Here is a 12613-nt window from a genome sequence, read left to right on the forward strand (position 1 = left end):
TCAGGCCCCATGACTGGACCCCCCCAAAAAAAAGAAAGAAAAGAAATGTACTCATTATCTTGCCCACGTAATTGTAACCCTCTATATGGTATTTTCATAATTAAAAAAAAAGTTTCAAGGACTTTCCAAGTTGGCTTTGATCTGTGATCCTCAGATTTTAGCCTCCGGAGTAGCCAGGATTACATCCACCAACCCCTGGCTTCCCTTTCTCGTTTGTCTGCCCAAGTAGTAGATCTCTTTGAAGAATGACTGGGGATATCGTTTTTATATACATTTATTAAGGTATCTCAGGGACTTTTCTCTTCTTTAGTCATTGGATTCCAGATTTCCAAACTGATTCAAGTCCAGAAACTAAGCAATAAATTTAGATTGAGGATCTTAATCATTTAGTCTAGATTTCTTTTTTAGTCTAGTTTTTTTTGATTATCTAAGTTAAATAATATCCTTTTGGGCCATCTTGTCCCCGGGAATCTAGTATACTGTTAGCTTTTTCCATAGCTGCCTGCTGGTCAGGCTTCTCTGGCTGTTATTTCAACCTTATACTTCATTATTATAATTGAATGTATATCCCTTCTGATGGTTATTGCTATCTGGCAGTGCTTATCAAGAAGCTATTTTCTGGCAGGGCACCAGTCACTCACACCTATAATCCTAGCTACTCAGGAGGCTGAGAGCTAAGGATCATGGTTCAAAGCCAGCCTGGGCAAAAAAGTCCCTATGAGATTCTTATCTCCAATTAACCACTCAAAAACCAGAAGTGGCATTATGGCTCAAGCGGTAGAGCTCTAGCCTTTACCACAAAGAGGTTCAGGAACAGTACCCAGGCCCTGAGTTCAAACCCCAAAATTGACAACAAAAAAAAAAGTCTATGCTCTGAAAGTGAAAGAGTTTCTCATAAGAGTTTCTCTATGTCAACAAAATTTTCATCAGAGGATGCTCAGAGCCTCTCTGCAGGAAATACTTATTTAGTGAGTTTTCTGGGGTTTTTTGTATCATACCCATTTTAACTTTACTCTTCTCTGCTCTCTATATTTTTTTTTTTTTGCCAGTCCTGGGGACTGAACTCAGAACTTGGGCACTGTCCCTGAGCTTCTTTTGCTCAAGGCTAGCACTCTACATGTAAGCCACAGCACCACTTTCAACTCTTTCTGTTTATGTGGTAGCGAGCAATCAAACCCAGGGCTTCATGGATGCTAGGCCAGCACTCTACCACTAGGCCATATTTCCAGCCCCATCTGCCCCCTATTTTTTTTTTTTTTTGGTCCGGTCATGGGGCCTGAACTCTGGGCCTGGGCGCTGTCCCTCAGCTCTTCAGCTCAAGGTTAGTGCTCTACCACTTGAGCCACAGCACCACTTCCGGCTTTTTTCTTTTTGCTTATATGGTGCTAAGGAATCGAACCCAGGGCCTCAAGCATGCAAGGCAAGCGCTCTACCACTGAGCCACCTTCCCAGCCCCTGCCCCCTATTTTTGAGACTATGCAGCCCAGGCTGACCTTTAAACTTGAGATCCTCCTGCTCCTCAGTGTTGGGATTATAGAAATGCATCATTATATTACTCTTTCTGAGTCCTTTGATTTCTACATTCACCATTCTCATAACACTTCTGACATTTCTCCTTTATTTATTGAAGGTTTCTTTTTTTCGTTCTTTTTTTTTTTTTTTTGAACTCTGGGCTTGGGCTCTGTCCCTCAGCCCTTCAGCTCAAAGCGAGTACTCTATCGCTTGAGCCACAGTGCCACTTCTAGTTTTCTGGTGGGTTATTGGAGATGAGTCTCATGGACTTTCTTGCCTAGGCTGGCTTTGAACTGTGATCCTCAGATCTCAGCCTCCTGAGTAGCTAGGATTACAGGCGTGAGCCACTGGCACTGGGCTATCTTCACAAATTTCTTGTCCAATTGTTAAACCGTATGTTCCAGGAAAGGCTTTATATTGATCATCTCTCCCTATTTTGATGGAGACTTATATTCTACCATCCCTTTAGTTTATAATTTTATTCTTCCTGCAGTTTTGTCAGTTCTGGCTATTCATGCTGCTATTTGATCTTACTTATTGATTTAATGGCCATGTTGGGACTTAGAGGTAGATCCTGGTAAACAGACATATATCCTGTAAGTTAGAGATTTCTGCATCATCTTTTTTTTTTTTTTTTTTTGCTTGAACTCTGGGCTTGGGTGCTGTCCCTGCACTCTTCAGCTCAAAGTGAGCACTCTACCACTTGAGCCACAGCAATACTTCCTCTGCATCATCTTAAAGCAGATGGGTATGCTGATCTGTAAGAGGAGGAATGAGCAACTTATAAGGGTCCAGAGGTATGAAGTATATTTTGGGCTTTACATATCAGAAAGCAAACAATGCCGACCTGGCAAAGGATTCACTGGCCCATGTGCTCATATTTAACTGTGTATTGACTTTTTGCTATTTGGATAAAGGAATCTTTTAGATCTTAGAAACTAGAAGAAAACATCTGGCACTCACTCTGATAGGAGACTCAAAGCAAGGCTGTAAATACCATCTGCCAGGTTTTACTTCCAAAGAGGTCTTTCTAAATTACTGAGAGTGTTCTTTGCCAACTCCTTGTCAGAGTATTACCAGAAGCAAATGAAGCTATTGAAGTCTCTTGTGCTGTCCTGGGACGCTGTTCCAGTGCACATCTGCCTAGGATGTGTCAACTTTCCTTTCAAAGGTGCCAGGCCCTTTCTTCCTGATCAAGCAGCCATGGCCACCGAGTCAGTTGTGCGTCCAGAGAAAACATTGTAAAGAGGGTGAAAATTTGTATCTCAGTTCTCTCTTTCCCAAGAGGTAGGGCATGCTCATCTCTTGTGTGGATGTCAAAACTCGGCTTGTTGGCTGTGTTAGTTTTTCACCATGGGGACAAATATTTAAAGTTTGGAAGGGTTTATTTTAGTTTGTGGTTTCTGAGGTTAGAGTCCCACAAACGATGGAACCTCTTACCCATAGACTGTAAGTTCTGAAATCATGAACCAAAATCCTCATGGATCGTGCTGTCAACATTCAGAACATATTTTCTTCCCTTAATTATTATGGGAACAGCTTCACAGATATATCCAGAGAAGTGTACTAATCTTCTAGGCATCTTCTCAATCCAGTCAAATTGACCAACAAGATTGGCCATCACATTCTTGGGAGAGGAACAGCAAGGCACAATGCCTATGTGCAGCTGATCACAAAATAATATTTATAGAAACGAACTGTAGGAAATAAAACAAGAGTTTTAGCCAGGCACCAGTGGCTCATGCCTGTAATCCTAGCTATTTAGGAAGCTGAGATCTGAAGATTGTGGTTCAAAGCCAGCCCAGGCAGGAACATCTGTGAGACTCTTATCTCCAATAAACCACTAGAAAACCGGAAGTGGTACTGTGGCTCAAGCTGTAGAGCACTTGCCTTGAGCTGAAGAACACAGGGACAGCGTCCAAGCCTATAGTTCAAGCCCCACAACCGACAAAAAAAAAAAAAAAGATTTTTTTTTGCTGTTTTTGTTTTCTTTCCTTTTTGTTCTGTATCTTCCTTTGGTTGTGTAAGGAGAGGCAAAGAAATGGAGAGACAAAGGATAAATAAATGCAGCAACTCAGTAGACACTATGTTGAAAGTCAACTATATAACTTGTGCATAGGATGTGAGGGAAAAACTGGGAGAAGAGTGGCATTGTTCAAAAATAAATGTACTCATTCACTGACATGTTATTGTAACCTCTCTCTACATCACTTTTGTAATAACAATAAACACTTCAAAAGATTGACCTTCATCCTTGCCTTTGGACCCCAGGACCACCTTCCTTGTATATTTAGGCATTCAGTCTCAGCTTCCTGGATCTGGAGGTCTGTGGATTTGGACTAAGCTACACTACTGACACTCCAGGGTCTCTAGCCTGCAAATGGCCTATGATGGGATTTCTCAGCTGCTATAACTAATTGTGTGAACTGATTTCTCTAGTAAATCCATTCTCCTCCCTCTCCCCCCCACCCCTTCTCTCTCCTCTAGTCTTTTTTTTTTTTTTTTTTGGTCCAGTCATGGGGCCTGAACTCTGGGCCTGGTCTCAGCTCTTCAGCTCAAGTCTAGCATTCTACCACTTGAGCCACAGTGCCACTTCCGGCTTTTTTCTTTTTGCTTATGTGGTGCTGAGGAATCGAACCCAGGGCCTCATGCATGCAAGGCAAGAGCTCTACCACTGAGCACTATCTTCCCAGTCCTCTAGTCTATCTTTGTAATTATCTCTCTCTCTTTTTTCTTTGTTTGGTTGGCGTGGAGCTTGAACTCTGGGCTTGGGTTCTATCCCTCAGCTCTTCAGCTCTAGGCAAGCACTCTACAGTTTGAGCCACAGAGTCACTTCCAGTTTTCTGGTGGTTTATTGGAGATGAGTCTCATGGACTTTACTGCCTGGGCTGGCTTTGAACCATGATCCTCAGATCTCAGCCTCCTGAGTAGCTAGGATTACAGGCATGAGCCACCGGTGCCCGGCATAATTATGTCTCTTTAGAGAACAATAATAAACTCCATGACTTTTAAAACAATCCTTACATATTCACTTTTGGTTGGTATTGAGAACTGAATTTACAGCCTTGTACATGTTAGGCAGCTATGCCCCAACCTTATGTTCTTTTACTATTGTAAAGTTGTTTTTTTGTGTTGATATCTTCATTCTTTTGAAATGTGAAATCATCTTTACTCAGGATAATTGCATCTTTACATTAAAATCATCATATAGATCTTAAAACTGGAAGGAACTTCAGAGGTCAGAAGAGATCTGAATCCTTCAAGGCAACTGTGAACTTCAGGGGAAGAGTTCAAGGTTTCAACCTGATCTTCAAGATTTCAGTGACTCATCTCGCCTTTTCTCTTGGTTTTCCCAGAGATAACGATGCCTTTGCCAAGGATGCCAATTGCTTTATTTACAGCTTTTGAACTGTCAAAACTAAGCCAAATCCTGCTTTCATTTTTGACCTGGTTTTTCCAACTGTATCTCTCTCTGCTCTCCTGACAGTTATTCTTTGATCTACTTATGGATTGTGAATTTTCCTTATCTGTATCCATGCCTTTGTTTAGACTGCTTTGATGACTTTTCATCCTACTGTCCTTTGGATAATTATTATTTTTTTTTGGTGCCAGTCCTGGGACTTGAACTCATGGCTATCACTCTACCCTTTGAGCCTCAGCTCAAACTGCTTTTTAGCAGTTTGTTGGAGATAAGTGTCTCACACACTTTCATGCCTTCATACCACCATCCTCAAATCAGAGTGGCTAGGATTACAATTTTTTTTTTTTTGCCAGTCCTGGGGCTTGAACTCAGTGCCTGGGCACTGTCCCTGAGCTTCTTTTGCTCAAGATTAGCACTGTACCACTTGAGCCATAGTACTATTTCTGACTTTTTCTATTTATGTGGTACTGAGGAATCAAATCCAGGGCTTGATGCACACTAGGCAAGTAATCTACCACTAAGCCACACTCCCAGCCCTCCTTTAAATTATTATTATTTTTTGTCACTCGTGGGACTTGAACTCTGGGCTTTGGCGCTGTCCCTCAGCTCAAGGTGAGTGCTCTACCATTTGAACCACAGCGCCACTTCCGGTTTTCCAGTGGTTTAGTGGAGATAAGAGTCTCTTGGACTTTCCTGCTCTGGCTGGCTTTGAACGGTGATCCTCAGATCTCAGCCTCAAGCCGGGCACTGGTGGCTCTCACCTGTAATCCTAGCTATTCAGGAGGCAAAGTCTGTGAGACTCTCCCAAACCACCAGAAAATGGGAAGTAGTGTAGCGCTGTGGCTCAGCCTCCTGAGTAGCTAGGATTACAAGTATGAGTCACTGGCACCCCACCTCCTTTACATTCTTAAGGATGGGTAACCTACTTGAAAGATGGAAAACATGGAAATTGAATTAGGAATAGGTGTTGAGAAATCAGATCCCCACTTAAAAGAAGAAGGCAGAGAATTTTGGTGAAGGGGGAAGATGGAAGAGTTATAGAGGGAGTAAGATTGATTGGAATATATTAGAAATATGTAACAATGAATCTCTTTCTCCATATAATTAAAGTAAGATAATACAATTTTTTTTTTAAAGAAGGCAGAAAGCCCGGTGCTGGTGGCTCACATCTGTAATCCTAGCCACTCAGGAGGCTGAGATCTGAGGATCATGGCTCAAAGCTGGCCTGGGCAGGAAACTCCATGAGACTCTTATCTCCAAAAAACCACTAGAAAGCCGGAAGTGGTGCTGTGGCTCAAGCGGTAGAGCGCTCGTCTTGAGCTGAAGAGTGTAGGGACAGTGCCCAGGCCCAGAGTTCAAGCTCCACGACTGACAAAAAAAAAAGGCAGAGAAGGAAATCTAGGAGGAGATCTAGGCTGATAATAAATCTTAGGATGTCTTTGTGTAACTAGGGAGACTTGTCCTTGTTTTCAGGAGGCCTAAATCTGAGAAGAGGGACACAGTATTGGCCCTCTGAAGGTTCTTTTGCCCTAAATCCTCCATGGCAACATAGTCTTCTGATTATTTTTCTTCTTACATCAGTCCTTTCCCATCTTTTTCTTGGTTTTCATCTACCCATCTCCTATTTGTAATAACTCGTGTGTATGTGTGTGTGTGTGTGTGTGTGTGTGTGTGTGCTGGTCCTGGGACTTGAACTCAGGGTCTGGGAACTATCCTTGAACTTTTGTGCTCAAGGATGGTGCCCTACCACTTGAGCCACAGCTCCACTTCTGGGTTTTTGGTGGTTAATTGGAGATAAGAATCTCAAGGATGGGGCTGGGAAGGTGGTTTAGCGGTAGCATGCTTACCTTGCATGCATGAGGCCCTGGGTTCGATTCCTCAGCACCATATAAACAGAAAAATCCAGAAGTGGTGCTGTGGCTGAAGTGCTAGAGCACTAGCCTTGAGCTGAAGAGTTGAGGGACAGCGCCCAGGCCCAGAGTTCAACACCCATGACTGGCAAAAAAAAAATCTCCAGGACTTTTTTGCCCAGGCTGGCTTCAAACCATGAGCCTCACAGCTCAGCTTCTTGAGTAGCTAGGATTGTAAGTGTAAGCCGCTGCTATATAGCAGAGGCTGGTTTTGGACGACCAGGCCTCCTACCTGTGCTTCTCAAGTGTTCACAGGCGTGAACCACCATAATAGGCTTTCAGAAAAAAAATTGTTTTTCACCAGTCCTGGTATTTGAACTCAGGGCCTGGGTGCTGTCCCTGAGCTTATTTTTCTACCACTTCCGCCACAGCACCACTTCAGGCTTTTTCCAAGTGACTTATTAGCAATAAGAGTCTCATGGACTTTCCTGCCCTGGCTGGCTTTGAACCATGAGCCACCAGCATCTGGTGACTTTCAGAAATTTTAAATAATCTGGTTTTCAATTCATCCAGCCCATCCTGGAAGACACTGGCTCAAGTCATAAGCTTTAAAGTCAGGTTTCAGTGTTGGTCATTGACTATTAGAAAACTGATCTAAGGAGCAGCAAAAACAAAAACAAAAACAAAAAACAAAAAATAATAAAAAAGCAGAAACAAACTCAACAGAAGCAAAGCTGCAAGGAGTTCTGAGCTAAGTATAACTCTGGCTAAAGGCCACACAACTAACAAGACTTAATCCTAATACTAGGCAGCTACTAGTCTGGTGTGGGAGACTAGTCTTGGTGAAGAAAGGCATTCTGCCACTCCCCTTAACTTAGAGCATGATAGTGAGTCACCATCTTGAGGTAGTGCTTATTGTCTGAAGTAAGTTACTCTGGAAGCCTGGGGATAAGTAGCTCAATGACTCACAGGATACTTTGCCATGGAATTTGGGTTTATAAGTCAGTCATAAGAGATGAATGAGGAGAAGGAATTACCCTGAAGGACCTCTCAAAGGGATGCTTACACTGGGAGAAGTTAGTTTTTTGTTTTTTGTTTTTTTGGGGGGGGATGTCCGGTCATGGGGCCTGAACTCTGGGCCTGGGCGCTGTCCTTCAGCTCTTCAGCTCAAGGCTAGCGCTCTACCACCTGAGCCACAGCGCCACTTCCGGCTTTTTTCTTTTTGCTTATGTGGTGCTGAGGAATCGAAGCCAGGGCCTCACGCATACAAGACAAGCACTCTACCACTGAGCTACCTTCTCAGCCTTTTTTTTTTTTTTTTTTTGCTAGTCCTGCTGCTTGAACTCATGGCTTGGGCACTGTCCCTGGACTTCTTTTTGCTCAAAGCTAGCACTCTAGCACTTGAGCCACAATGCCACTTCTGGCTTTTTCTATTTATGTGGTGCTGAGGAATTGAACCCAGGCTTCATGCATGCTAGACAAGTACCCTACCACTGAGCCACATTCCCAGTCCTTACACTGTTAGCTTTGATGCCAGAGATGGAAGCTTAAGAAGCCTGTCAGTGCTAGGTAGATGCTTGAGTCACATGGTAGCCCTGGGTGGTGAACATTGCATTCACTTATTCCACTGAGAAAGAGTGCTGCTGCAATTCAAAATCAGCAGTGGTATTTTTAGAGAAACTGGGCTGCCAAAGGCATCTGGTCCAGCTACCTTGCAGTGAAGGATCCTTGAAACTTCCTGTTAAGCAGTACAGCAGAGACACTCTTAGTGGTAAATGGGACTCTGAAAGTATGGTGTGGTGATTGGCTATGGTTCTACTCTTCTATGCCAGGAGAGATTTTCATTGCTTTGAGGCCAGAGAAGCAATGAACCTTGGATCCTGAAGCTATTGAAGAGCCAGGGTTTACCCCTGGGCTCCATGTGTTGGTTGCTGAGTGGGACTGTTACCAGATACAGGTGAGGTTTAGTGAAGTTTCCTTTTAAATGTAGGAACTCTTAGGGTCCTTGACTTCAGTTGCAGAATAAGAATTTCTGGACAAGTCACAAAAGGAAACTATCATGTGGTTCAGGCAGAAAAGTTTATTAGGGGAAGAGCAAACAACTGGCCCACCTACAGTGGAAGGTCTTCAGAGAAGGGATCAACACTTGGTGGGATTGAGGTTACATAGGGAGAGGACAGGGAGGAGGAATGGCCAAAGCAGATGTGGAGAATCTGGGAACCTCCCATGGTCCAAAGGAGGCATGACTGGAGCAGTCCAGGATGTGACCTCAAAGAAAGGGGGGGTAACTGCCCCCAGGTATGCTAGTCCACCTGAGCAATACAGGTGCTGGGCAGAGACTTCTAGAGTACGGTAAGTGGGGTCCTGCATGAAAAACAAGGGGGCAGAGGGGAAGTCTATTTGCAGATTTACACACAGACTCACACTGAAAAAAGCAACCTTTTTCCTGGGCAAACCTAACATTCCAGGCTTTTGATAGTTATAAACTATAAAGGGGGTGCTGATTCTCTTTGGCTATTTCCTGCTGGCAAAAGGCATCAACATTAGGGGTGGAATGTGGAGTTGTCTGGTTCAGGAGAAGGCAGCAAGCAGCAACTCTTCCTTGGTGGTGAATGTGTGTGTCCTTGGATAAAATCTGAAAGAAATCTTACAAGGCAGGGGCTGAGCAATAAGAAAAAATATTAGAGGGCCCACAAATGGCAGAAGGAAGGGTTTAGGGCAGAAAATTAAAAACTGGATGACTTGGCTAGTTCAGCTAGTTCCTATCTCCTGTGTTCTAGGAAGTCCTGGAGTTGGTGGAAAATGTCCCTCACTACTTCTGACATCTGGCAATGGGTAGCGGGGAGAGTATAGTAGACTGGTTAAAAATAAGCAGTCAGGGGCTGAGAATGTGGCTTAGTGGTAGAGTGCTTGCCTCACATGCAGGAAGAACTGGGTTCAATTCCTCAGTACAACATACACAAAAAAAGCCTGAAATGGTAGAATGTTAGCCTTAAGTAAAGAGGTTTAGGGACAGTACCCAGGCCATGAGTTCAAGCCCCATGACTGGCAAAAAAAGAAAAGAAAAAAGAAAAAAAAGAACAAGCAGTCAGAAGTCGGGGTTGGATTGGAGTTGGTTAAGGGGCTGATGGGAGGTCTTGGTAGAAATCTGGATTATAGAGTATGCATAGGAGACCCAGGAAGCTGCCAAGGATAACTGTCCTCAGTCTGAGACTCACTTTGAACATTAGGTATGCTCAATAAGTATGTATCTTTTGATCTCCCAGGTCTGGTTAGTATTGAAAGGGCAGGCACGAAGTGATTTCATTTAGGATATTCTATCATCCCTCTTACTCTTCTCCATCACCCCTTATTACCCGCACTGGCTTTGTCCTGGGGGTCTAGATGCTTGTTTCTGGGATGGCTTGTCTCAGTGTTGGCATTTTTGCTCACTGGCCTAGGCACTGTCCCCAAACTCTTTTGCTCAAGGCTAGCACTTTACCCCTTTGAGCCACAGTGTCACTTCTAGTTTTTGGGTTTTTTTTTTTTTTGAGTAGTTTATTGGAGTTAAGAGTCTCAGAGGAATTTTTCTGCCAGGGCTGGCTTTAAACTGCAATTCTCAGATCAAACAAGTCTTTGCTACAAAATCCTTTTTTATTTCCAATTAAAACAACAGGGAGGTTGAAAGAAAGTTAAGCAAGGCTTACCTGTAACTTGTCAAAACTTGACCAACAAATACTTGCAAGAGTCATTTATTTGTATGTCTGGCTAAGTGTTGCAGGAGATAAAATCTGTAATGAGAGGAGCTGGGAAAGTGGCTCAGTGGTAGAGTGCTTGCCTTGTATGCCTGAGGCCTTGGGTTCGATTCCTCAGCACCACATAAGAAAAAAGCCAGAAGTGGCTCTATGGCTCAAATGATGAAGCACTAGCTTTGAGCTGAAGAGCTGAGGGACAGCGCCCAGGCCCAGAGTTCAGGCCCCACGACCTGACCAAAAAAAAAAAAAAATCTGTAATGAGAAAACTCAGTAGACATAGGGAGAGTTTTCAAACAGCAACTGATTAAATGAATAAAGCACTTTAGGATACTACTTAGGATTGAAACTATTGTTAGCTCTGTGTCCAAAGTGGCTTACTCTCAGAGAGCTGGATAATTTCTGCCAGTACAATGATAAAGGACCCAAGGTTCCATACATTCAGGCCTTTATTGCTCTCGTTGCTCATCCTTTTCTCTGTTTTGTCTCTCTAGAAAACTCCTTCTGTTGACCTTCACCCCTGTGCCTGACAGGCCTGTGTGGCTGACATAGGGTGGCATAAGCCTCCCATCCATCTCCTCTGTAAAGGTAACTGTCTTGTAAATGTAGTAGGAGCAGTTCAATCTTTTTCTCTCTGTCTTTTGCTTGAGTGGCCTGGTCCTCTTTGTGGACTGCAGGAATTTAGGAGAAGTATTGCCTCTTCCCCTTAAAAAAATCTGGTTTGGGAGTCAGGTGCCAGTGGCTCACGCCTGTAATCCTAGCTACACAGGAGGCTGAGATCTAAGGATACTGGTTTGAAGCCAGCCCAGGCAGAAAAGTCCCCATGAGACTCTTATCTCCAATTAACTACTCAAAAACCAGAAGTGGTACTGTGGCTTAAGTGGTAGAGTGCTAGCCTTGAACACAAAGAGGCTCAGGGGCAGCCCCAAGGCCCTGAGTTCAAGCCCACAACTGACAAAAAAAATCTGGTTTGTATACCTCCTCCAATTCTCTTTACAGGCCCTGGAGATTAATACCTAGCAAGGGACAAGGCCACGTGGTAGGTTTCCTGTGACTCCCACTCTTCCACCAAGCTAACTCCTACATCCATCTAGCAAGTATTCAAAGGTCAATTTGTATGCTAATGTGTCTCTTAACCAAAATTGTTTTTAAATTTTTGAGCCATTTGGCAGATATACTCCACCATTTCACCCATATTGACCAATCTACTCTCATTCTTTTTTGTTTTTGTTTTTGTGTCCAGTCGTGGGGCTTGAACTCTGGGCCTGGGTGCTGTCCTTCAGCTCTGCAGCTCAAGGCTAGCGCTCTACCACTTGAGCCATAGAGCCACTTCCGGCTTTTTTCTTTTTGCTTATGTGGTGCTGAGGAATCGAACCCAGGGCCTCAGGCACGCAAGGCAAGCGCTCTACCACTGAGCCACCTTCCCAGCCCCTCTACTCTCATTCTTATTTTAGTTCTCAGTCCTCCCCCAATATGAGAAAACAAAACAAAACTAAAAAATTTTGAGGAAGGCTGGGCACTGGTGGTTCAGGCCTGTAATTCTAGCTACTCAGGAGGCTGAGATCTGAGGATCAGGTTCAAAGCTAGCCTGGGCAGAAACACACTTGAGACTCATCTCCAATTAGCCACCAGAAAACCGGATATGGCACTGTGGCTCAAGTGGTAGAGTGCGAGCCTTGAGCTGAATTGCTCAGGGATAGTGTACAGGCCCAGAGTTCAAGCCCCATGACCAACAAAAAAAAAATCTTGAGGATGGCCCCAACACCCCCTAGTGGGGACTCCTCCCTTCTACATCTTCTTGATACTCCACTTGTGTTTCTAGAAATAAGTTGTAGCTTGCCTTAAATTCTATGTATATACTCACCTTAATTGTAAAACTATCATTTCACTAAATTAATTTTCCACTAAACCCATTGTTCTCCAATCTTGATATTATAAAAAACACTATAGTTTCTATTGATGCTAAATTTACCTGAACTCCTAAAACTTAAAATGATTCAGATTTACTTAACATGTAACCCATTTCCTAACCCTATTCCTCACTGGAATCCTAAGAGTTAAACTTAACTAGGTAAAACTTAACCCTAATTAATCATGAA

At 43.5% G+C, this 12613-nt stretch overlaps 1 pseudogene; it reads right to left on the minus strand.

Annotated features, from left to right (window-relative positions):
- LOC105993331 overlaps positions 1–10983 on the minus strand; it is a 14598-nt pseudogene extending 3615 nt beyond the window's left edge.
- Positions 10984–12613: the final 1630 nt, after the last annotated feature.

The sequence above is a fragment of the Dipodomys ordii genome, unplaced genomic scaffold, assembly GCF_000151885.1.
Source record: "Dipodomys ordii isolate 6190 unplaced genomic scaffold, Dord_2.0 Scaffold95, whole genome shotgun sequence".
In the NCBI taxonomy this organism is placed as follows: Eukaryota; Metazoa; Chordata; class Mammalia; order Rodentia; family Heteromyidae; genus Dipodomys; species Dipodomys ordii.